Source organism: Aethalodelphis obliquidens, unplaced genomic scaffold, assembly GCF_003676395.1.
Source record: "Aethalodelphis obliquidens isolate GAN/ISIS:26980383/991018 unplaced genomic scaffold, ASM367639v1 scaffold31, whole genome shotgun sequence".
Classification (NCBI taxonomy): Eukaryota; Metazoa; Chordata; class Mammalia; order Artiodactyla; family Delphinidae; genus Aethalodelphis; species Aethalodelphis obliquidens.
Window position 1 is genome coordinate 14,952,231 of NW_020837975.1, and position 25,369 is coordinate 14,977,599.

At 48.4% G+C, this 25,369-nt stretch overlaps 1 protein-coding gene across 1 annotated transcript in view; it reads left to right on the top strand.

The window, feature by feature from the left end:
• The window catches only part of LINC03040 (long intergenic non-protein coding RNA 3040), a 56,164-nt gene that overhangs the window by 841 nt on the left and 29,954 nt on the right, over positions 1 to 25,369 (top strand).

A 25,369-nucleotide genomic window follows, 5' to 3' on the forward strand; every position in this document is an offset into this window, starting at 1 on the left:
TTGTGAGACTAAGAGACATAGATTGGAGCTCCAGGCTTACCAAGGGGTGAACCCTCTCTCTTTGGGCAGGCACCCCAAAAGGGCTATACATCCTAGGAGTTAGGGGTGAACCAGAAGAAGACAACTCAGTTTCTAATCACTCAGTCCTTAAAATTGAAGTAGGTGATTCTGTATTATTAGTGCCCCAGGCACCTGGCAGACACAAATGTCAATCCTTTCCAAAGAAGGTAACATCATTCTACACCTCAGATTATTTTTACAAACAAGACTGTAAATACAATGTCTAACACATAATTGAAAATACCTATACACATGAGGAGTCAGATAACAATTTTTAAAACATCAGAAATGATAAATAGAAACAGACCTAGAAAAGCTGCTTGTATTAGAGTTATCAGTAAAGATTTAAAGTAACTATGCTAGCTATGTTCCAGGAGATTGTTGTGGTTACTATTGCTGTTTAACAAATTACCCCCAGAACTTAGTGGTATAAACAACAATTTTGTTGTCTCGTGATCTCGTGGGTCAGGAATTCAGGAGGGGCTCGGCTGGGCAGTTCTCACTGCAGGGTCTCTCATATAGTTGCTGTCAGATGTCAGCTAGGGCTGGACATCCAAGACAGCTCCCTCACATGGCTAGCAGTTGGCACTGGTCATTGGCTGGGAGCCCAGGTAGTGTTGTTGACCAGTGTCCTATGTGTGGCTTCTCCAGCATGGCAGTCTCAAGGTAGTTGGATGTCTTACATGGCAGTTGGCTTCCTCCGGAGTAAGTGTCCCAAAAGAGCTAGGCAGAAGATTCAGGGCCTTCTCTGACCTAGCCTCAGAAGTCACACAGCATCACCTCTGCTAAATTCTACTGGGCACAAAAAACAGCCCATATTCAAGGGGAGGAAACACAGACCTCCCCCCACTACTTCTCAGTGGGAGGAGTGTTGAAAATTTTGCAGTCAAATTTTTAAAATTCCACAGAGGCAAAAAAGTTAAGTTGCTATTGTTGAGAAAATTCCAGTAGATTGAAGATCTCGTCTGAATAATGAGATATTCTAGGTTTTATCCAAATGAGCTGTGTATCACCCCCCAGGAGGACCTCACAAGCCTGTCTGGGCCACATCACATGAACATCTTCATGACACAATGCACTGCTAGAGACGGTCAAGAAACAGGGGTTGCCCCAGCTCCACATCCACACTCACAACGACATCCCTTTGCCCTCACACCTCCTGAGGCCTCTGTTTCCCCCACAAGTGGCAAGGAACCTTCTCAGAAAGCCCAAGAATCTTTAAAGCATGCAGTGACAGAATTAGAAATGATCTACCCCAGGGCTTCCCAAACCCAGCTGAACCTTAGAACACCAGCTAAAATGGAAGATTCTCAGACTGGGAAAAGAGATTCACAACTTCGAAACCTGCCAGGGATTAGAATCTAAAATGGTCAATGAACTTCTTTTATCAACAAGAAAAAGACAGGAAATCCAATAGAAAAAAAAATGAGCAAAAATATATGAACAGGCATGCCACAAAAGAGGAAGTACAATGGCCAAGGATATGAAGAGATGGATCAATTCATTAGTCATCAGAGAGCTGCATACTTCAAACAACAATATGTCTCTCCACACACAACTGAATGGCACAAAGTAGAAAGGTGGATTATACCCACTGTGAGGAGATGAGACTCCTGTGTCCTGCAGATGGGAGGATAAGCTTATATATCCATCCTGAGAGTGGCAATCTGGCAATATTTAGTGAAACTAAGTACGCACACACCTGACATCCCAGAATCCCACAAATGGGTAAATAGCCTGGAAAAACGATTATATAGGGTGGAAAGAGGACATGTACAGGGTACTCATGACAGCAAAATCTAGCGTAGTGGGGAATTGGAAGCAGCCTAAGTGTCCATCCCTGGGGGAGTGGATAAGTAAGATATGGCAGCTCCCTTCCACATGGTGGTTAGAAACAAGCCAGAGGCATGTACCAGGATACACAGATCTTCACAGCAGTGCTGAATGAAAAAAGTAAGAAAAAGAGGAGAGTTATAGCATAACACCATTTATATAAATGATAAAACATGCAGAAAGGTCTTCTCTGGTGGCGCAGTAGTGGAGAGTCCGCCTGCCGATGCAGGGGACACGGGTTCGTGCCCCGGTCCGGGTGGATCCCACATGCCGCGGAGCGGCTGGGCCCTTGAGCCATGGCCGCTGAGCCTGTGCGTCCGGAGCCTGTGCTCCACAACGGGCGAGGCCACAGCGGTGAGAGGCCTGCGTACTAAAAAAAAAAAAAAAAAAAAGTGCAGAAAACAACACGACCCAGTATACAAAGATGCATATTTCAAGACCAATATCAAGCACATAGAATGAGGGTCTGGAGGCAGGGGGCTGGGGATGGTGAGAAATGGGAGTGGAGATCAGGGGTGAAGGAGAAAAATAAAATGAAAAATAACGTTAAAGGGGGCTTTGAACAGAACAATGATGATAGTATAATTAGTTCAATTGTCTGCATCTGGGATAAAAATAAATAAGTAAAGCAGATTTCTAGACTGAACTTCAGTAGGGCTGCCATGAGCCCAAAATTATGGGTCCTGGTGATTCTGCTAATGCCCTCTGCAGCATCCTAGATAGACGTCATCAGTGGCTACTCGAATACACCCAGTGGTGCAGAGTTCAAACCTGTACCAATTATTAGAAAGTACTTTTATTATATTATATTGTTAAATTATGTAGTACAATATTTATATATTATATTATTATTATATAATTCAGTTCTAATGATTAGAAAGGTCTTGCCGAGGCCAAAATTCATCTCCTTGTACCTTCCAAACCATCAATCCAAGTGTTTTATTCTTTGGAGCAAATATGATAATCAGGTCTCTCCTGCTTCTACATGCCAGCCCTCCATTGACCCTCTGTCTTTAGCATCTACCCCACCTCCACTCTAGCCAAGCTGTCCCCTCAGGTCTGATCTAGCTACCAGTGCTTCTCCTCCCTCAGAGAGGCCCCACATTCTGGGTACAGCCTGACCAGCTCAGAGTATAGCAGGACATACATCTCCTCCTTTATCCTGGGTCCTATGCTCCTATTAATACAACCTCAGATTATGGTTGCTTTTTTTCTTTTTTTTTTTAAGCAATTCTCAGTGAGTTTATGGTTAACCAAACTTCCATGTCTTTTTCAATAGAATTTTTATAAAGCTTGCTCCATCCACTTCCCCCTACACACACACACACACACACACACACACACACACACTCTCATATATGCATTTGGCCAATGTATGAGCCATCCACTGGAATTTGGCCAAGAGTTCATTTTACCAGATTTTGAACACGGACTTTCAAAATGGAGTTTGTTTCAGCACCCTCTCCACCCCCAGTGCCCCGCTGCTGCCTCCACGCAAGCCTGGCCATGATGGTTCGGAAGGGGCCCCTCTTCCCAGCCTTGCATATTTCCTGGCTCTCAGTGCCTCCCAGAGTGTAAAGCCATGGAATCCTTCCTTTCCTGGAGTCCAGGATGCCCATCACCCATAGGCCCCACTTCCTTGGGTTCACTGATGAGCGAGCGCTCACAAAGAGAAGCCACTGTCATTTCCAGCTGGCGCGCGCATGAGCAAGGACCCCACTCACCTCGGCCAGATTTGTTCAACAATCACATGTTATGGGCATGTTTTGGGCCCGACTCTGCCCTAGGCACTAGGAATACAAAGGAATCCAGCCCAGCTCCTGCCCTGGAGGAAACGCACAGAGACTTGGCCGCCACTGGCTGCCACGACGGGTTGTGATCAGGCAGCTGCAAGAGCTCGGGCTGTGGGGCTGGCCTCTTCTGCAGGTTTTCTCTCTGCCAGTTTCACGACATCTATCAGGAGCACATCCTCCCATCCTGCCAGCTCTGAATTCTGAGATGCATAGAGCCTTTATCTGATGAGGCAGCCTGAGCATGTGTCCCCAAAGGCATCACTTCCAGTCTCAAACATCTCAAAGGGAGGCAAACGGGACATAGGTGCTGTTGGGCAGAGCCAGGACACCAGTCCAGGGTCTTCCTATTGTTCCCTAAGCACACCCACCCCACCCCGCCTCCACCCCACCCCTTGCCCACTTCTGTCTGCTGTTCTCTGGAAGGGAGAGAAGTAGGAGGGGACCTCCCTCTGTACCAGGCACTGTGCTTGGGGGTGAGAGATGTGCACAGGTGGTTGTGCATTTCCCCCAGGCTTGTCTGTGCTTGGGGGTGAGAGATGTGCACAGGTGGTTGTCAGTCAAGGGCAAGGTGCACTGTGCCCAGGTGAGAGATATAGTTCCTGGGCATTGCGTTCAGAGGAAAGGCCACCCAGCTGTGAACAGTGGTGACATTGTGTGAACTGGTGAATTTACAGAGCACTTTGCAGCTTTCCTGCCCCTTATCCTCTCACCTCCCGTGAGCCAGCAGGCAGGGAGGCAGCGTCGCTGGCCAGAGAGGGCAGCTGGGGCCTGGAGTGAGCAGGGCTTGGAGCAGGGTCCCATTCTCAGTCTCCTCCGCCAGGGCAGAAGGCACGAGCTCTGGAAGACTCTGTGGGTCCCCCAGATCTGTTTTCTGTTCAGCCAGGGCGGGGAGGCTGGGCCTGGCCCTGCTGGCAGCACCTCTCTCCAGCGGGGCCCAGCCGGCCCAGAGGTGACGAGTGAGCAGCTGGCAGCCCCGCAGACGGGAGAAGGAGCACACACCCTGGGGGCACCCAAGCCCTGAGTGCCAAATCCACCTCCACTCTCCCCGCAGCTCAGCCAGGGACAAGGGACAGCAGGGGACCGTTCCATCTCACGAGCCCAGCTCTCCTAGCTCACTTCCCTTCCACCCCAGGACCCCAGCCTCTCCTCTGAAGGGTGGGCAAGAGTTTGACATCCTCAGCTGGGGTCTCCCAGGAGAACGTGGGTCATGGACCGAACCCCTCTGCTTAGATGCTCCAGGGCAGTGGTAGGCGGGGCCGTTCTGAGCTGGGGCCCTGCAGGCCTTCTACCCCCACCCAGAAAACGCCTCCAGATAAGTTCTTTGACCTCTCGGGGCCCCAGCCCCCTTGACTCTGAGCTAAGTGAGGTAATGCGGGTGGTGTGTTGAGGACAGAGTCAGGCACATGGCCAGAGCTTGATGAATGTGAGAAGCTGCTATTGTCGTCAGTGTTACTACCAAGCTCTAGGCCACTCCCCGCCATTGCCTGAGGTTGGGGTCATTCTGTTAAGGTCCGAAAGACCACCACCCTGTGTCGGGGTCCAGGGGAGCTCCCCGCAGCGGGTGGCGCCTTCTGATGTGGCTCGGGGGGGAAAGAGACGGACCTCAGACCCGACGCTGGATTTCAGGCGGTGGGGATCCTGACACACAGCTCAGCCTCTGAAGGTGCTGCATGTCTGAGGTGTGTGTGTATGGGGGAGCGGGTGAGGTGGGGTGTGCAATGTGGTTCAGCCACAGAAATGCCACCCAGGAGCCAACAGAGAACCCCCCGCAAGAGACTCCACGTGGAAAAGGAGTAGAATGAGGCCTCGTCAGCCACATCGTCTCAGAGGCCTGGTTCTCTGAGTGCGTCACCCGGGACATGAGAAAACTTCCAGCCTGGTCTCTGCTACAATGGGGAATGAAGGGCCAGGGCCTGTGTCCATCCCTCACTCATTCGCTCCCTCCATCTTTCATTCAACTGGGCTGTGTTGAGCACCTCTTATAAGTCCAGGTACTAAGGATGCAGGATTAACAGGAAACTCCTGCCCTCAGGTTGCTCTCGACGCTTCCTTGAGCAGCCCCACCTCTCTCCCCAAGATCAACGTGGGACGGCACCAGAATCCTGTGAGAGAGCCCCAAGAAGTCGGAGTCTCATGGACCAAGCTGCCCTTCTCAGTCAGGAGGGTATTTCCAGCGCCAGTCTTAGAAGTTCTGTGGCTCACTTTTATCAAAGCAGGTGACATTTCCTTACTGTCTCACCGCCCATCGGGGAAAAGAAAGTGACCCCTGTCTCTTTCCTGCATCCTGACAGTGGCTTACCAGCCCCACAGGATCTGGTCCCTCCTACCTCTCTGAACTCATCTGCCACTACTCCCCCTCTCACTCATTCCACACCAGCCCCTTTGCTCTTCTTCAAATAAGCCAGCTCTGCTACCACCCCAGGGCCTTTGCACATGCTGTTCCCTCTCAGGGAATGTTTTCCCCTCGTTTCGCACATGGCTCCCTCTTTCAGGTCTTTACTCAACTGTTACCTTCTCCGTGTGGCCTTCCCTGACTTCTCTGTTACAAGTGCACCACCCCCTTACACCCATACTCCTATCCCTCATCCCTTCTTTATTTTTCTCCAGAGGACTTACCACCCTCTAATATACTTATTTTGATGTTTTCACCCTCCCCTCTAGAATGTGAGCTCCATGAGGTCAAGGACCCCTGTCAGTTTTGCTCACTGCTGTCTCCCTAGTGACTAGAAGTGCACAAAATAAGTGCTCAATAAATATGCTGAGCAGGAAAGAGGGGGAACACCCAGAGAGCTACATACTCCAAGGAGACCTCAGCACTGATGGCGGGGTCACAAGAGCCCAATAAGTCCTACTGACCTGCAGCCAGGAGCACATGAATGGGAGGGTTGCTAGGCAGGGTGCTAAGTGAAGAGCCAATGGGGTCGTGCCCCTTCTCCCGTCAGTGTCACTTCATTCTGGCTGCAGTTTGACGTGTCTGTGTTACGGGTTGAGAGGAAGCATCAACTCAAATCTCATCTCCAAAAGAAGCCTGCCCTGGTAGTGCCCCCTGACCTTAGCTGGCTTTCCCCCGAGCCTTTCAGCCTCAGGTCAGGGAGAGGCCCCCTGCATGAAGCAGAGAAGAATGGAGTGAGGAGAAGGGAAGTTGCCTAACTGGCACCTACTATGTGCCAGGCACATCCTATGCACTTTCCTTCCACAGCAGCCCATTTTACAGATGAAGAAACTGAGGCCCAGAGAGATTATATAACTTGCCCAGAGTCACAGAACTAGTAAGAGAGGGAGCAGAACTCCCACCCAGGGCTCTGACCCCTCGCACTCCCTCCTATCCCAGGGACCGTGGGAGAGACTTCATAGGCTCAGCTGGAAGTGTGGAATTGGGGATTCTGCAGGGGGGGGTCTCTGTGGGGCAGCCCTGGGTATTGGGGTGGGCTGAGGAGGCCTGGGTCCCCACGTATGCTGCTGACACTCCAGCTCCAGCCATGGGGTGAATCGCCCACCCTGGGTGGGCAGCAGGAGCGCCTCAAGGCCATCTCTGGGGTCAGGGCCGGCTTGCTCGGCTCCCGCTGGCTGCCAGCTCCCTCTGCTGGACCCAGACCCAAGGATGCACTCAGACACGGGGACGCTGCTGTCTGTCTGCACTTACGCTCTGGCAGCCCCTCCCTGTCCCATGTGGACAGTCACATGCAGGGCACCTGCCGGGTTCTCCCTGCATCTGGGCAAGCGATCCTCCTAAGAATCTGTTCTGGATGACCTGGGAGGCTTACACTGGAGGAGAGAACAGGGCAGGGGGTTCTAATCCCAGCCACCACCATGCTCAGCTCAGACACAGCCACTATCTCTGTAGGCAGGGGCTGTGTCTCCTCCATCAGTCAAGGGCTCTCTGAGAACAGGGACCGTCTCTCCCATCAGACTTGAAACTCCTTAAGGGCAAGGGCTCTGTTGTTTCCCTCAGACTGGGAGCTACCTGTGGGCAGGGGCTGCCTGCCTCCCCCCACTTCAGACTGAGACCTCCTGAATTGTGGTGATGCTCCCCTGTGATATAAACCCACCTTAGCGTCCCCCTCCCACCCACCCCCACCCACCCCATACCCTGGGACACCGTCTCAGCAGTCTGCCCACTCCCAGACCCCAGGCACCTGTCCCTGCCACACTCCCTACCCCCTAGCTTCCCCTTCTCCACCTTGGGAGCTGAGCTGAGTCTAGGCAGTGCTGGCAGGTGCCACCCTGACCTCAGCAGCCCCAGAGGCGGTACAGTGAGTGGCCTAAGAGCTTGCCAGGGATGGGACGTGACTGGCCCCCCTGAACTCAGTTGCAGGCTTGGCCATGAGGAAAGCGATACCTCAGGGAGGTGGAGTGACCAATGACATCAACCTACGTGACTGTCAGCCCAGCTCTCCCCTCTGCCCTCCACCCCTCCTACCCACGGTGCCGGCCGAGCACACCGACCTTCAGCTCATGGGCACAGGCCTCTCTACGTGCTCACCCCAAGGACAGGGGCAGTACCCGGGGGAGGGGCTGCTCTCTGACTCCTTGTCTTCAAGTGAGTACCCAGGGGACCAAGGAGGCCACAGGTCCCAGCCCTCTCCAGCCTGGGCTTCTTGGGCAGGAGACAGCCGCCTCCCGGGTAACCCCCCTTGCTGGCAGCTCTGCCCTAAGGGAATTGAGCGTTCTCTTGGCTCCGCTAGATTTTCCTCCTGAGTGTCTGGCAGGCTTCCGGTGACTGGAAGCCAGTGTAGAGGGAAACTGGCTCCCCCACCCCAGGCCTGCTGACAGAGGAGCCAGGACTGCATCCCTGTGGGAGCAAAACCCCAGCCAGGATGGGCAGGGCCGACAGTCCTAAGGAGTCAAGTTCATCCACCTTGGATGACCACCGCTTGCCCCTGAGATGCCTTCTGGAGAATTCTGTTGCTGCAGCAGCTCTTCTCAAATGCTCCCCAGACCCCACCTAAGGGATGCCAGTGCCAGCACTCAGCATCCAGACAGAGCCCTCAGCTAGGGCAGAGCAGTTAGAGATGCACAAAAGCAGACCAGTCGTTGCCAAACTTGTTTCATCGTGCACCCGTATCGGGAAATGGAAGCACTCACTCAGTATAGGTATATTTCTTTAAAATTACGTCCCTTAAGGCCAACATCGCAGCTAGCCTGAGGTATAATACTAGTTGCAGCAAGTAAGAAATTAGCAGAACAGCAAAACATTTAGCAGGGATATCCAGGAATAAGAAAGCCATAGTGAGTCTAGATAAGCTCCCATATATCTCTGGGGATGTGGAAGGCTGTGTGCACACTAAGAGGACACTGGAGAAGGCCTCAGCTACCAACTCATCCCTGGCTCAGCACACAGGGATTAACAACTGGGGCAGACTTGTAAACTGCCAAAATCTGCAATATGCTCCCCAACCCACACACAGATGCATTGGCAGAGGACAGAAGCCTAACTGGATCAAGGTATTTCAGCACAATTTCTGACCAGTCATTGGCAGAACACTAAGTTATGCTGACCTGGGGCAATTTCTAGGAAGCCAGGCTTAAAAATAAAAAGAATTTTAAAAATAAACTGAGCAGAGGCACCAGCAGCCTCACACTGTGAGGAAGACAGATTCCATAGAATTAGTCTCGGCAAGTCACTAAACAAACAAACAAGAAACACTGAACTCAACAACAATAACCCTGATCATGGTCATGGGGAGTCAGAATTCAGAGTTGCTACAATGTATTGTCTAAAATGTCCAGTTTTCAACAAAAAATTACAAGACATGCAAAGAAACAGGAAAATGTGATCCATTCAGAGGGAGAAAAGCAGTTAATAGGAACTGTCTCTGTGGTGGTCCACCTGTTGCACTTATCAGCCAAAGACTTTAAAGCAGTTATCACAAATGTGTTCAGAGAACTAAAGGAAACCATGTACAAAGAATTAAAGGAAAGACTTATCAAATAGAGGATATCAATAGACAGAAATTATATGCATATATATGTATTATATATATGATATATATATCATAGATACACAGAGAGAGAGAGAGAGAATCTAATGGAAATTCTGGAATTGAAAAGTGAAATAACTGAAATTAAAAATCCACTAGAGAGGTTCAATAGCATCTTTGAGCTGGAAGAATAAAGAATCAGCAAACTTGAAGATACAGCAATTGAGATTATTCAGTCTAAAGAACAGAAAGAAGAAAAGAATGAAGAAAAATGAACAGAGCCTTAGACACCTGTGGAACATCGTTGAACACACAATATACACTTAATGGGAGTTCCAGAAGAGGAGGGAATTAGGCATAAAAACATATTTGAAGAAATAATAGTCCAAAAATTTGATGAAAAACATGAATTTACACATCCAAAGTCCAAGTAGACATCATAGTAAAACTGTTCAAAGACAGCGAAAATCTTGAAAGCAGCAAGAGAGAAATTGTTGCGACATACAAGGGAGCCACAATAAAATTAACAGCTAATTTTGTATCAGAAACAATGGAGGCCAGAAGGAATGAGATGACATATTCAAAGTGCTGAAAGAAAAAATATCCTGTCAATCAAGAAGTCTTTGTCCAATAAAAGTATCCTTCAACAATGAAGGTGAAATAAAGACACTCCCGGACAAGCGAAGAGTGAGAATTTGTTGCTAACAGGCCTGCCTTATAAAAAATACTAAAGGAAGTCCTTCAGGGTAAAAGGAAACGACACTAGACAGTAAATCGAATCCACATGAAGAAATAAAGAGCAAAAGGCAATTATATAGGTAAATACAAAGACACTACAAACATATTTTTCTCTTTTATTCTCTTAACTGAGTTAAAAAACAACTGTCAGGTTTATAACATAAAGAGGGAATAGAGTTATATTGGAGAAAGGAAAGGACACCAGACAGTAACTTGAATCCACAGAAGAAAATGAAAAGAACCAGAAATGATAAATAGGTGGTTTAATATAAAGAATTCTATAAATACATTTTTTTCTCCTTTCTTCTCTTAAATTTTTAAAAAGACATATAAAGCAATAATTATAACACTATTATTGGATTTATAACATATATGGATGTAATATATGTGACAATAATAGCACAAAGGATAAGGGAGGGAATTGAGCTATATTGGAGCAAAGTTTTGATAATTTATTAGAATTGAGTTAGTATTAATCTGAAGTATACTGTGATAAATTACATATTATAATCTCTAGAACAAACTGAGACTTGTAACTCAAAAATATAATAAAGAAACCACAAAGGAATTAAAATGTACATTAGAAAAGTATTTATTTAACACAAAAGAAGACAGTAAAGGAAGAACAGAAGCACAAAAAAAAAAAAAGAAGACATGAAGCATATAGAAAAAAATAAAATTGCAGAGAGAAATCCAACCATATCAATAATTACTCTAAATATAAGTAACTTAAACATTCAGACTAAATGTGAATGACTTAAACATTATCAAACCAGATTAAAAAAACAAGATTCTATTATACACTCCCTACAAGAGACATTTTAGATGCTTAGACACAAATAGGTTGAAAGCAAAAGAATGAAAAAATATACACCATGCAAACAGTAACCACAAGTGAGGTAAATTGTCTATACCAATATTAGATAAAATAGACTTTAAGACCAAGAAATATACTAAAGACAGAGATATTTTATAATGATAAAAAGGTCAATTCATCAAAATGATATGACCTAACAACAGAGTCTCAAAATACATGAAACAAAGCCTGACAGAACTGAAGGGAGAAATAGAGAATTCCACAATAGTAGCTAGAAAGACAACCTACTGAAAACATTTGCAAATGGTATGACTGATAAGGGGTTAATATACAAAATATATAAACAGCTCATATAACTCGACAACAAAAAGACGAACAACCCAATTAAAAACTGGGCAGAAGACGTGAATAGACATTTGTCTAAAGAGGACATTCAGATGGCCAGCAGGCACGTGAAAAGATGCTCAACATCATTAATCATCAGAGAAATGCAAATTAAAACCATAATGAGATATCACCTCACACCTGTCTGAATGGCTGTCACCAAACAGAACACAAATAAGAAATGTTGGAGGGGATGTGGCGCAAAGGGAACCCTCGTGCACTGTTGGTGGGAATGTAAATTTCTGTAGCCATTGTGGAAAACAGTATGGAGGTTTCTCAAAAAACTAAAAGTAGAACTACCATGTGACCCAGCAATTCCACTCCTGGGCATATATCCGAAAAAAATGAAAACACTAATTCAAAAAGATACATGCACCCCAATGTTCATAGCAGCATTATTTACAATTGCCAAGATATGGAAGCCACCTAAGTGTTCATCAATAGATGAATGGATAAAAAAGATGTTGCATGTATATATACAATGGAATACTACTCAGCCATAAAAAAGAATGAAATTTTGCCATTTGCAACAACATGGATGGACTTGGAGGGTATTATGCTAAGTGAAGTAAGTCAGACAGAGAAAGACAAATACTATATGATATCACTTATAGGTGAAATCTAAAAAAATAAAACAAACTAGTGAATATAACAAAAAAAGAAACAGATTCACAGATATAGCGAACAAACTAGTGGTTACCAGTGGGGAGAGGGAAGGGCGGAGGGGTAAAATAGGGTTGGGGCTTAAGAGGTACAAACTATAATGTATAAAATAAGCTAAAGGATATGTTGTACAACACGGGGAATATAGCCAATATTTTACAATAATTATAAATGGAGTATAACCTTTAAAAATTGTGAATCACTATGTTGTACACCATAACTTATATAATATTGTACATCAACTATACTTCAATAAGAAAATTTTAAAATTAAAAAAAATTTTAAGTGGCTAAATGGATAAATAAAAACCGAAAGAAAAATTAAAAAAAAATTTTTTTAATGTATGCCTTCCAAAGAACTAGGGGAAAAATTTCAGGAACATGCAGTCCATACAGGGAAAAAAAAAGGAAAAACAATAGTAGCTGGAGATTTCAATAGCCCCCTTTCAATAATGTATGGAACAACTAGACAGAAAATCAGCAAGGTTATACAAGACTTGAACAACACTATCAAACAACTTAATCTGCCATGTATTAGAACACTCCACCCAGCAACAGCAGGAATACACATTCTTTTCAAGTGTACCAGGAATATTCACCAAGATAGATAATATGCTAGACCATAAAAGAAGTCTCAATAAATTGAAAAGGATTAAAATCATACAAAGTATGTTCTCTGACCACAACAAATTAAATTAGAAATCAACAGCAGAAGAAAATTTGGGAAATCACCAACTATTTGGAGATTAAACAACACGTTTCTAAATAACTCATGGGTCAAAAAAGAAATCAGGGCTTCCCTGGTGGTGCAGTGGTTGAGAGTCCGCCTGCCGATGCAGGGGACACGGGTTCGTGCCCCGGTCCGGGAAGATCCCACATGCCGCGGAGCAGCTGGGCCCTTGAGCCATGGCCGCTGAGCCTGTGCGTCCGGAGCCTGTGCTCCGCAACGGGAGAGGCCACAACAGTGAGAGGTCCGCGTACCGCAAAAAAAAAAAAAAAAGAAATCACAAGGCAAATTCTAAAGTATTGATATTTTGAACTGAATGACCACACATAACACGAAAATTTATAGAATGCAGCTAAAGTGGTACTTAGAAATAAAATTTATAGCTTGAAAAACTTATACTAGAAAAAGAAGATGCTAAATCAATAACCTAAACTTCCACTGTAAGAAATTAGGAAAAGAAGAGTAAACTAAACCCAAAGCAATCACAAGTAATGAAATAATAAAGATTAGAAATCAGTGAAATAGAAAACAATAAGAAAAAAACAATGAAACTAAAATTTAAGATTAGCAAAACTGAGAAAACTTTAGATTGACCAAGAAAAAGAAAAAAAATGAAAAAAATACAAATTACCAAAATAAAAACCAAAGAGGGAATATCACTACCAACCCCACAGAAATTAAAAGGGTGATAAGGGAATACTATGAATAACTTTACGCCAAAAAATTAGACAACTTAGATAATTAACATCATTAGTCATTAGAGAAATGCAAGTTAAAACAACAATGAGATACCACCTCAGACCCACTAGGATGGCTATAATCAAAAAGACAGATAATAACAAGTGTTGGTGAGGATCTGGAGAAATGGGAACCCTCTTACATTGCTAGTGCGAATGTAAAATGGTGCAGCCACTTTGGAAAACATTTTGGCAGCTTCTTAGAAAGTTTAACATAAATTTACCATAGATGCAGCAATTCCACTCTTAGGTATATACCCAAGAGAAATGAAAACTTATGTTCACACAAAAACCACAAATGTTCATAGCAGCATTATTCATAACAGCCAAATAGTGGAGATGACTCAAATAACCATCAACTGGTAGATGGATCAATAAAATACGGTCTATCCACACAACAGACTACTATTCAGCCATAAAAAGGAATGAAATACTGATACATATTAAAACATGAATGAATCTCAAAAACATTATGCTGTTAAAGGAACCAGACACAAAATAACACACATTGTATGATTCCATTTATATGAAATATCCAGGAAAGACAAATCTATAAAGACAGAAAGTAGACTAACAGTGGCCAGGGGATTGATGGCAAATCAGCAGGAGAAATCTCTGGGTGGGGATGGAAATATGCTAAAATTGGATTGTGGTGATGGTTGCACAAAGAATTGCACTGTTAGAATGGGTAAATTTATGGTATGTAAATCACACTCAATAAAGCTCTTTTAAAACAAAGTATATGGGGTTTCCTTGGTGGTGTAGTGGTTAAGAATCCGTCTGCCAATGCAGGGGATGAGGGTTCAAGCCCTGGTGCCCTGGTCCGGAAAGATCCACATGCCACAGAGCAACTAAGCCCGTGCGCCACAACTACTGAGCCTGCGCTCTAGAGCCCGTGAGCCACAACTACTGAGCCCACACTCCACAACTACCGAAACCCACGTGCCTAGAGCCCATGCTCCACAGCAAGAGAAGCCGCCACAACAAGAAGCCTGCATATGGCAACGAAGAGCAGCTCCCGCTCTCTGCAACTAGAGAAAGCCAGCGCACAGCAACGAAGCCAACGCAGGCAAAAATAAAATTTTTTTAAAATAATAAATGATATATATGTACTGCATGTAAAATATACATTCACAATAGAAATTTTAAAGGATGAGATAAAATGAATGTAACAATTTCTAGTAATTCCTTCCTGACCTCTTTCCACTTTGGAGACCACTAAACTACAAGAAAGGCTGTGTGGTCCAATGGTTAGAGAGATGGGCCCTGGAGCCGGGCTGCCTGGGTTCAGGCCTCAGCTCTGCCACCTATGAGCTGAATAACGTTGGGGAAGCAATGTAAGCTCTCTGGGGTTCTGTCTGTCTGTTCACAAAATGGGGATGATGAGAATAATAAGAATTAATTAATAATTAAGTGGGAATATCCAGGAGCTTCTGGGAAGAGACAGTGGGGAGGGGCCACTCCCAACCCATCCCTGGGGTGACCACTGGATGCAGGCCCATTGCACCTTAGGAGTCTTTCTCATTCCCAACTCCTGGGCAAGGCAGGCTAGCCAAACCAATCCATAAAGCGACTACTGTGTGCTTAGCACCAAGCCAGTACATCTGAAGGATTATGCTCCCCAATCCTAGACACACACAATATGCAGACTGCCTCATAGACTCTGGAGTCTCGTGAGAACTTATCTCTATTGTGAGGATGGGGAAACGGAGGCCCAGAGAAAGGACGCTAACTTCTGAACACTGGCAGGACTCTCATGGCTGGAAAGAACTTTGAAAAGGAAATGTCAAAGGTGCAATGGCAATTCTGAGCAATGCAGGGAAGAGAGAGAGAGTGAGGGGACCTTCAGGGTGGTGCACACAGGATCAGGGTATGCATGTGGGGATGGGGGCTTAGACCTGCCAGTCTGCCCCCAGCCTCTGCAGAACGGAGAATGCAGACGGCCCGTGGGCAGTGTCCTGAAGACCTGAAGGTCAGATCAGTGTCCCTCAGCCTCTGCCCCAGCCCTGGGCCCGAGCCCCATTCCAGAGCCTTACACCCCGTCCAATCCACGCTGGCCCGAGAGGATGTTGCCAGCTCCCAGTTCATTGAACCCAGACAGGAGCTGTTCCCGGGCTGCTGGGACTGACCTGACTGCTCCCAGGTCCCTGCTGAGCCGTCGGGGTCCGCCGAGACACCTTCCTTGCAAACCTGGAGAGAGTTGCAGCTGCATGGGCTCTGGCCTGGAGCCCCCACCCTGCAGAGGTTGCAGAAGATGGGGAAAGTGTGGGTTTCCAGGAGCGTGACCTCTGCCCACCCCAACTTCCTGCCCTCTCCAGGGAGCATTCACAGAGTAAGCTCATAACCGCCCTCTAAAAATCACTTTCACCCCAAGTTGACTTCTAGAGGTCACCCCCTTCAGAATTAAGGCTTCAGCCAGAGAATTTCAGATGACCCCCCCCACCCCAACCATCTCTTCTGACAGCTTTCTCCTGCCTCCCAGCTAACCCATCCTCCATTCACTGTCCCCTCCCAACTCTCCCTCATCTCCCTCCCTTTTGGGTGGCTCACAGGTGGGACAGGGCAGAGATTCAGGAGGACCTGAACTGAGTCCCTAGTTCTGCCCTTTATTGCTGTGAGAACTTGGATAAGTTGTTTGACTTCTCTGTGCCTCTGTTTCTTCATCTAGGAAGTGGGGATAATAATAGTACCAATCTCTTAGTCATTGGGAAGACTGGGGGTGGAGAGTGGCATTACTACTAATTCCTTACCCACCCTCCTTCCTACACATCCCGTCCACCCAGCCTTCACCTTCTCCCCCTTACATATACACAGGAATTACACAGAGGGGTGAGACACATATAAATAATATTTCATTAGAACCACTGCCTTTCTGAGACCTGAGGGCAGTAGTATGCTGAAGCCAACTTTCTCAAGCTTGGGCAATTATAAACATCTCTTCCCCATTTCTTATTCATTGACTTCAGGTTGGGAGACTGAAATCAACAATGGTGGAAGTATTTACACCGTGGTTATTGGCAAAGGCTACAAATAAAGACTTTTCCCCAGAGAGCGGTCCTTAAACAATTACCAGCACATCACTGCCTGAAGGTCAGGGTATCCTAAGCATTAACCATTAAAGTAAGCCCCTGGGATAGGGCTGGAGGAGCCCTGAAGGAGCTGTGGGTAGAGCTAGGCTGCCCCACCTTCTTCGTCCTCCCCTCCTGCTCCACTGCAGCCCTGTGCCTGGACCACTAAGGTTGCCTCCTGACTGGGGTCCCCACCATGACTCAACCCCCTCCAATCTCCTCTCCACTAACCTGGAGTCCCTCCTTTTAGGATGAAGACAAGCCCACCAGGTTCTTGCTCTGAGTACTTCCCAGCCTTATTTGTATTGTTCATTCCTGCCTCAGGGCCTTTGCACATGTTGTCCCCTCTGCCTAGGCTGCAATTCCCAGCCTCCACACCCACTTCCCAGGCCAAATGCCTAATCTTCAGATCTCAGGTGTTCCCCCCCCCCAAGACCTTCCCTAATCTCTCACCCCACCCCCAGGAACAATGCTTATCATCGCTGTTTTTATCATGTTTGTAGACGTGATTGTCTCAAGTCTTTCTTACTCACAAAGACGGTAAGCTTCAGGAAGGAGCCTGAAAAATATCTGCCAGATGGATGAATGAATGAATGAATGATCCAGTTGGAGCCTTGAATTTAGGGAGTAAGGGACTCCTTCTAAATCCAGTGGGGAGGCTATGCTTGCCAGGGCCCGAGCACTGGGTTAGAATCTAAGTCCCTTGTCCCATCTTTGACCCACTGTGGGACCTGGAGCCTCCGTTTCCTCCTCTGTAAAACAGGATAATAATAATGGTAATCACGTGCTTGGCATACCCCCAGGGTTGCTGTGCGATCAGAGGCAACATAGACAGAAGAAATTTCTATGAGTTATCCAAACAAGAGCTTGGGTTTAGATCCCAGCCGCACTGCTTGATAGCTGGCTTAGGTTGGAGAAGTGACTCAGTCTCTTTGAGTTTCCGTCTCCTCAGCTGTGCAGTGCAATCTCTACCTCACAGGACAGTGGGCGGGTCAGTCGCTCAGCCCCAAGTCTAGCGCGGAGTAAGCTTGGAGCTCCGTGGGTGGCCACTGTGACTGTCACCTTCAGCTCCAAATCTATTTTACACAGGAGCTGTGGGGAACTGCTTATTGAGAGACCAAAGAACGATATGATAGTATGTGTTTTGATAGTACATCTGGGCCAGGAGTGGGGGTCAGGCCTCCTGGGGTGAGGCCTCCTTGAACATCTTTTCTGTGCCAGGCACCGTGCTGCACATGTGCGGGGAGCAGCAGACCATCTGGGTCAGCCCTAGGTGGTTCCTTCCACAGGAGCAACCCAGGAAGAAGGTGAGGCTGGCCACAGTGGGAGCATCCAGGCAGGCCCTGGCCACAGGCAGGACCCTGGGGGAATCAGGCCACAGGACATTCATGCAACGTGGTTGGACAGAACCAGGGCAGTGGCTGCTCAGAGCTGAGCTTCAGACCACAGGGAACTAGGGCTTCCCACTTGGCCAGGCCATGCTGGGCTCTTGATTAGGGCTTGGAGAGGCAGGTACCATGTCTGAGCACCTTCTACAGGTCAGGCTCTAGCCTGGGCACTTCACACTGCATCAAAACAATCCTGCCAGTAGGCGCTCCTAGCTCACTTTGAAAAGGAGGAAACTGACCCATTGAATCCCAACAACCATGAGAGATAAAAATACTGTTTTAAGCCACTAAATAAATAAATAAAGGAGGAAACTGAGGCTCAGAGCAGTGGGGTGACTTGCCCAAGGTCACTTAGCCAAAGTGTACTCAGGTAGAATCCTAAGCCAGCAGCTTTCTACTGCCCCATCCTGCCTCCCTGGGGAAGGAGGCTAGGCCCTGGGCAGGTCTGCCCTGGGCTACCTCATGGGAAGCAAAGGGAGCAACAGGGTTCAGGGCCCTGGACACTCTCCCCCAAGTCTCTGCCACTTCCAAGTAGAGGTGGGAACGCTGTGTTCCTCTAACAGAGTAATATTATTAAGAATATTATTAGATATAATTTAATGAGAGGTTATTATGTACCAGTGAGCTTTCATTAACTCATTTAATCCTCAGAAGAGCCCTGTGGCTGGGTCGCATGATTATCCTCAAATATAAATGAGAAACTGAAGTCCAGGAAAGCTAGCATTGATTCCTCTGACACCTCTTCTGCCCCCTCGCAAAAGTAAGATGTGTGGTCAGGGCGCTTTGGAACATTGAACCAGAGTCATGGAATGACTAAGGGAGGCATGAGTGGGTTGGGAAGTCCTCCCTCACATCTGCCCCAAGTCCCCCAGGCTGCAGTGAGAGCCTGACATTCCACAGCTTCTCTGGGCCAGTCGGCAGCCACCCCCCACCATGTGGCCTTGGCCCCTCCTCTACTGGGGGTCGAGAGGGGGGTGGTTCTTCTTTGTTCCCCAGGCCTCAGGGAAGCGTCCTTACCCTAGAGAGGCTGGCTGAGGTCACGGGTCTGTGCCCCCTCCCCAGGCCAGCCTGGCCATGCTGGCAGCCCCGTCAATCAGGGGCAGCCAGCTCAGCAGCTGGTCTTTTATTTCCTAAATTAAAAGGGCTTGTGATTCCTGATTGAATTAAAGGCGGGAAGGTCAGCTCCGAGACCAGCAGGGAGATTTCAATCACAGGAGCAGTCAGGGTGGGCAGGAGGGCAAGACACAGAGCAGACAAGGATGGGGACAGTTGCTTCTCTCCCGGGCCAGACCCAGGTGGAGCCCAACATGAGGATGGCTAGTCTACAGCAGCCGCTCCCCACAAGCCTCTGGAGCATGTTGGTTTGAATCAGAGAAATTTCATTCCCCTTTTGCCCCCTTGCACAGTAGACAACCTGCACCACTGTACTAGGAAGACTCGCTTGCTTATCTGTTGGTCAAATACCCTCAGAAAAGTGAATTCCACGGTGCGCCTCACTTCCTACTGACAGCAAGTTCTTTTTGGCTTCTCTCCCAGACTCCGTATTGGACCTTCAGGAGACAAGAAGGATATAGCTTCTTACTTTGGAGTCATAAAGGGCAGTTTCTTCTACCTGCTTTTCTTCCACCTGTGACTTGGGCTCTGGGATGCTACAAACCTCTAGTGCCTTCCCAAAGACCTGGACAGACCGGAGAGAGGATTGCAGTGAGCATGAGACCTCAGTCCTGGCTGTGTGCCCTGGGGAAAGCCCTTTTTTTTTGCCCTGGGACTCAGTTTCCCCTGCTGTGCAATGGGCAGCATAGCCCTTACAGGGTTGGCCAAAGGCCTCCCCTCCCTGGATAGATAGGGTTAGGCTGTGCCTTCTTGCCTGGGCTGGCAGTGAGCCCACCCTGTGTAACCATGGGGACCCCCTGCCAAAAGACAAGTCAGGAACGGCCAGGCTTTAATCCCTGTCCCTGCCGGATGGGTAAGGAAGCCCTGGAGTAAAGGCCCCATGTCTTCCAAGGACAGGCAAGAAGAAACAGGCTTTCCCGTGGTAGGTGGGAGTGCAGTTAGACATCAGGATGAACTGACTTCCTGAATGAGGGTGGTTTCTGAAATGGATCATACAAAAGCCGTCTCTCCTTCTCGCTACCGCCCCACCTCAGCCCCTGTGGCATCTCCACGGGGGAAGCCTAAGATGTAAGGGTCACTCTGCAGCTAGTGAGACTGAGGTCAGACATGGGAAAGGACTTCCGGATGGTGTGGCTAGACAAGGAGTGTCATACATCATCGAAGAAGTGGTGCCCTGGGGCATATTAAGGAACTGGGGAGTCCTGGGTCGTACCTGGGGCAGTGGAGGTGAGCTCTGGGCCTGGGTCCAGAGAACAGGGTTTTCCTCACTGGCCTTGAGCAGGTCCTTTTCCTCGTCTGCAGATGGGAGGTGATGATGCCAGCCTAGCAAATGAGGCAGGCGCGGGCTGCCCATGGCAGGGTGATGTGGTAGCTGGGAGACGGCACTGTGGGTGGCTTTTCTCTGTATATTTGGACGTTACACACCCTTCCAAAAAGTAAACCGTATCTTATTTTTAACGACTTGGCATGGGCTGTGCCTTTCTCTGCTGGCAGACTCGCAGGCCCTTTCCAGGTGCTGTTGCAAGTACTTTACATGCATCGAACTCGTTTAATCTTCTCAATGACTGTCGTTATCCCCATTTAGAGAGGACACCAAGGCACAGAGAGGACCAGTAACTGGCCCAAGCTTAGCGGTAGCACAGCAGCCCCAGCTCCGGAGCAGTGCAGCCATGATGGACATGTTCTGCGTCTGTGCTGTCCAACATGGTAGCCACGAGTCCCGTGTGGCTTTTAAACACTTGCCATGTGACTCACACAACTGGGGAGCTGGATTTTAATTTTACTAAATTTTAATTTAAATAGCCCCATGGGGCTAGTGGCTACTGTACTTCAAACTGCTGAGCCACTAGGCAGGACGGGGGCCTCCATCCACCCTCCTCCTGGCTGCTCCCAGACGTCCAGGAAGCCTCCCTCTTTCTCCCACATTCCCCTGTGAGGGCTTCATTGTCCCACCCACCTCTGCCTCCATATTCCCTACCTGCCCCAAAGGTGTCCTGGAAGGTAGGGGCAGCCCCGTGCAGTCTGAGTGAGCTCCCTGTGGGGCCTGACCCGGACAGTGCTAACAGCCACACGTGACGCCAGGGAGAGAGCACTGCTTTCCCCCCAGAGGGGACCCAGGCCTCCTCGGTGGGCGCTTAGTGACCCAAGTCCACTGGGAAGACATGTGTGGACAGCCCTCTCACACCAAGGCCTCAAGCTGGAGGACCCCTCCCGGGTCACACCCTCTCCTGGGGCCTGGGGTCCCCGAGACTCTGATAGGGTGTTCTGACAGGCCTCCCACTATGCCCTCGAGGGCCCTGATACAGCCCTGGATGCTGGAACCACAGGAAGGGCTCAGGCATGGGCCCCAGGGGTCATGGGGGATGGGGCGTTCCATTCCCTTGAGGTGAGCCCTGGGGAGGCACCTTGAGGTGAGCCCTGGGGAGGCATCAGCTCTGGAAGGCTACACAGAAGACATGGGATTCCCAGTGGGCCATGAATGAAGTAGGAAAAGTTGTCAGCTAGGTGGGCAGGTAGGAGGAGGCATCTGCTGCAGAAAGAAGAGCAAGGTCAGGGGCGTAGAGGCTTTTCAGTTTGGCTTCATGGCCACGTGGGAAAGAAGGGTCAAAGCTGCAGAGAGCCAGGCGAAAGGATGCAGCTGGCTGATAACACCGACGGCCACGTACATGGAGTGCTCCTTGCAGGCCAGCACCTTCCAGACCCATCACACCTATTGCCTCATTTGGTGCTCACAACTGCCCCAGGGGTGGATATGCCAGACAAACGAGGAAGTGGAGGCTCCAAAACAAGAAAGTCACTTGCCCGAGCCCCACAGCCAGCAGGACGTGCCCCCGACAGCCTGGCCTCACCTGATGCTACACGCCCCTGCCTCCTTCCTGAGACTCTGACACTTCATTCTGTAAACAAGACTTTAAAGAAGGTCTGGCCAGGTTTGTGCTGACTGCTGAGTGGAGGATGAGTGGGAATGGGAAAAGCAGGAGGCAGGGAGCCAGAGCAGGAGTGGCTGCTGTAATTGGGAAATAGGAGGCCTGACCCGGGGTTCTTAGGAAGCCGGGTCAGAAGGGTGAGGGAGAGGCCAGGGGGTGGGGCAGAGAAGGACTGAGTTACCGAAGGAGGGGATGAGTTGAGTTTAGACCATGTTAAGTTTCAGAGGCCCTGAGAATTTCAGGGGTCGGCAGCTCGGGGAAAACGACCTGAGGCAGAAGAAAGGATTTGGAGGCCAGTGTTGACAGTTGAGGCCTTGAGGGGATTCAGGGGGAAGGGAGAGCCCAGTCTTACCCTAAGGACTTCCGGCCTCTCCAGGACCACAGAGGTGGGAGGCGTTCATGGAGATGGAGGAGGAGAACCAGGGGAACGCGTGAGGTCAGTGTGCAGAGGCTCAGGCCAGGGAGATAGGAGCTCAGCAGCGCCCGGCGGATTTGGTGCTCAGGAGGTCCTGGCAGGGCCCGCAGGGCGGGGACCAGGGGTGAGGAGGAGCAGAAGGCAGGCCACGCGGCGGGAAGTGGAGGTGGGGGGCGTTCTCCAGGAAGAGGACAAAGACGGGGCAGTGGTTTGAGGGGCAGTGGGGTGCACCTCTGGGGGTCGCCAGGCACGCCCCACCGCTTGTATAGTCCCTGGAGCTTCAGGTCTGCCTACCAGGCTCCCTCTGATGGGCATGGCTCCCCTGAATTCCTCCCCCACACCCTCCCCAGAGCACTTAAAGAAGTGCTGAGCCCATTGCAGGCCCTGATTCACAGAGGCAGAGGGCCTAGCAGCCAGAAGATGGCAGAGCCCTCACCCTGCCCTGGGGAGGACGGGCATCCCAGGGCCCGGGCACGCGAGGCAGCCTGGAGGATGCAAGAGAGGCAGCAGCACCCTTCTCCATCCTTCACACACATTCTGTGCAGGGGTAGAGGTGGGCAAGGGCCAGCCCCAAGAACCAGGAAAAGAGAGACCCTCGGATAGATGGATATCCCCTGAGGCAGAGGAGCAGAGAGTGCCAGATAAATGGTTTTAGGACAATAGTTCTCTAGGAGAGGGCACAATCCCCGCCAGCTGAAGAACCAAGGAGGGCTCCATGGAGGAAGTGGTACAGGTGCTGGGCTGAATAGAGGCAGAAGGGAAAGTGCACAGGCAGGAAACTGAGAGGCCTCGTCAGCATCTGGCAAGGGGCCCGGTTGGTTAGCCCCTTGGGTGGGATGGCTGTGAGGTATGGAGTGACATGAGGCCAAAGGGAAGCTGGGTTCCAGGTAGAGAGAGCTTCAAATGTTCAATTAAAGAGTTTGAACTTTATCCTGTAGGCAATGGGGAGCTCTTGCAGGATTTACAGCAGGGGAGACACCTGGGGCAGGGGTGGTTGTGGGAAGGCAGCATGGTCCTCACTGGGAGAAGGAGGGTAAGGAATGTCCATCAGGATCTCCCACAATCCAACTCTCCCACATGCCGGGCTGGTAAAAATAGCTGGGAATTCCTCTGGGATAAAAATAGCTGTGGGCGGCGTGTTCACCTGCACTGACAGGTAGGAAAAGTAGGTCATGGCTGAGGGCCACCTGACAGTTCAGGAGAGGGAGCTGGATCTCCATCAGAGCAGCTGCTTCCTCCTCCACCCTTGAAGACCCAGCCCCTCTGGGCGGCTCTGAGCAAGGTCTGGCCACGAGGTGGGGTCTGGAGTTGGCCCTCCCAGGCCTGCAGGCCACCCACTCCAGGTCAAGGCAGGCCTGGCTTTGGGCATCTTCCAAGCATTTTCTGGGCATCTACCTTGCTTTCGCTTCATTTCTGAAACATGAGTCTGTTTCCCAAGGGCCAAGCATCTCTTTCCTAGAGCACTTGTCCACACTGGGCTTTTTTCTTGTTGTTATTATTTTTAGTTACCATTCAGTAAAGTTTACTTTCTTTTCCTTCTAGTATACAGTTCTATGAATTTTAACATATGTATAGATTCCACCACAATCAGGATATAGAACAGTTCCCTCATCCCCCAAAAATCCCTTATGCTATCCCTTTATAATAAGTTATACCCTCACCACACCCATAACCCAGGCAACCACTAATCTGTTTTCCATCACTATAATTTTGTCTTTTCTAAACTGTCAAATGAATGGAGTCATGCAGTATGTAACCTTTAGACTAGCTTCTCTCACTGAGTATAAACGTCTGTGATCCATCCAAGTTGTTGCCTGTCTCCATATAGTGCCTTTTAACTGTCGAGTAGTATTCCATTGTTTGGATGTACCACACTTTATTTAACCATTCACTCACCGAAGGACATTTAGCTTGTTTCCAGCTTCAGCTAGTATAAATAAAGCTGCTATGAACATTCATGAACTTTCACGTGAAGAAAAGTTTTCATTTCTCTGGGGTAAATACGTAGGTGCAGGATTGCTGGGTCACATGGGAAGCGTATGTTTAACTTCACAAGAAACGAACATACCGTTTCTCGAAGTGCATGTACCATTTTATATTCCCACCGGCAGTATATGAGGGTCCCAGTTCCTCTGCATTCTCATCAGCACTTGCTTCTGTCAACAGTCTTTATTACAGCTACCCTAATAGGCGAGCAGTGTATCTCATCAAGATTTCCACTTGTGTTTCCCTCATGGCTAATGATGTTAAGTATCTTCGTCATGCCTTCGTCTGTCATCCTTATATCCTTGTGGTGAAGTGTCTGCACAAGTCCTTTGTTCATTTTTTAATTGGGTGGCTTATCTTCTTGCTATTGAGTTATGAGAGTTCCTTACAGAATCTGGATAGAAGTCCTTTGCTGGATGTGCAGTTTGCAGAGATTTTTTCCCACTCTGCAGTTTGTCTCTTCATTCTCTTGGCAGTGTCTTTGGTGCAGCAAAAGTTTTTAATTTTAATGAAGTCCAATTTATCAATTTTTCCTTTCATGAATCATGACTTTGGTATCATTTTTAAAGCCCTTCACATCACCCCAAGTCATGAAGATTTTTCACATATGTGATCTTCCAAAAGTTTTATAGTTTTATGTTTTACATTTAGATCTCTGATCCATTTTGATTTGCTTTTTGTATTTAAGTCAACGTTTACTTTTTTTTGCTCATGGGTGACCAACTGCTACAATGCCATTTGTTTATTTTTTTGTTTTGTTTTGTTTTCTGGCCATGCCGCATGGCATGCGAGATCTTAGC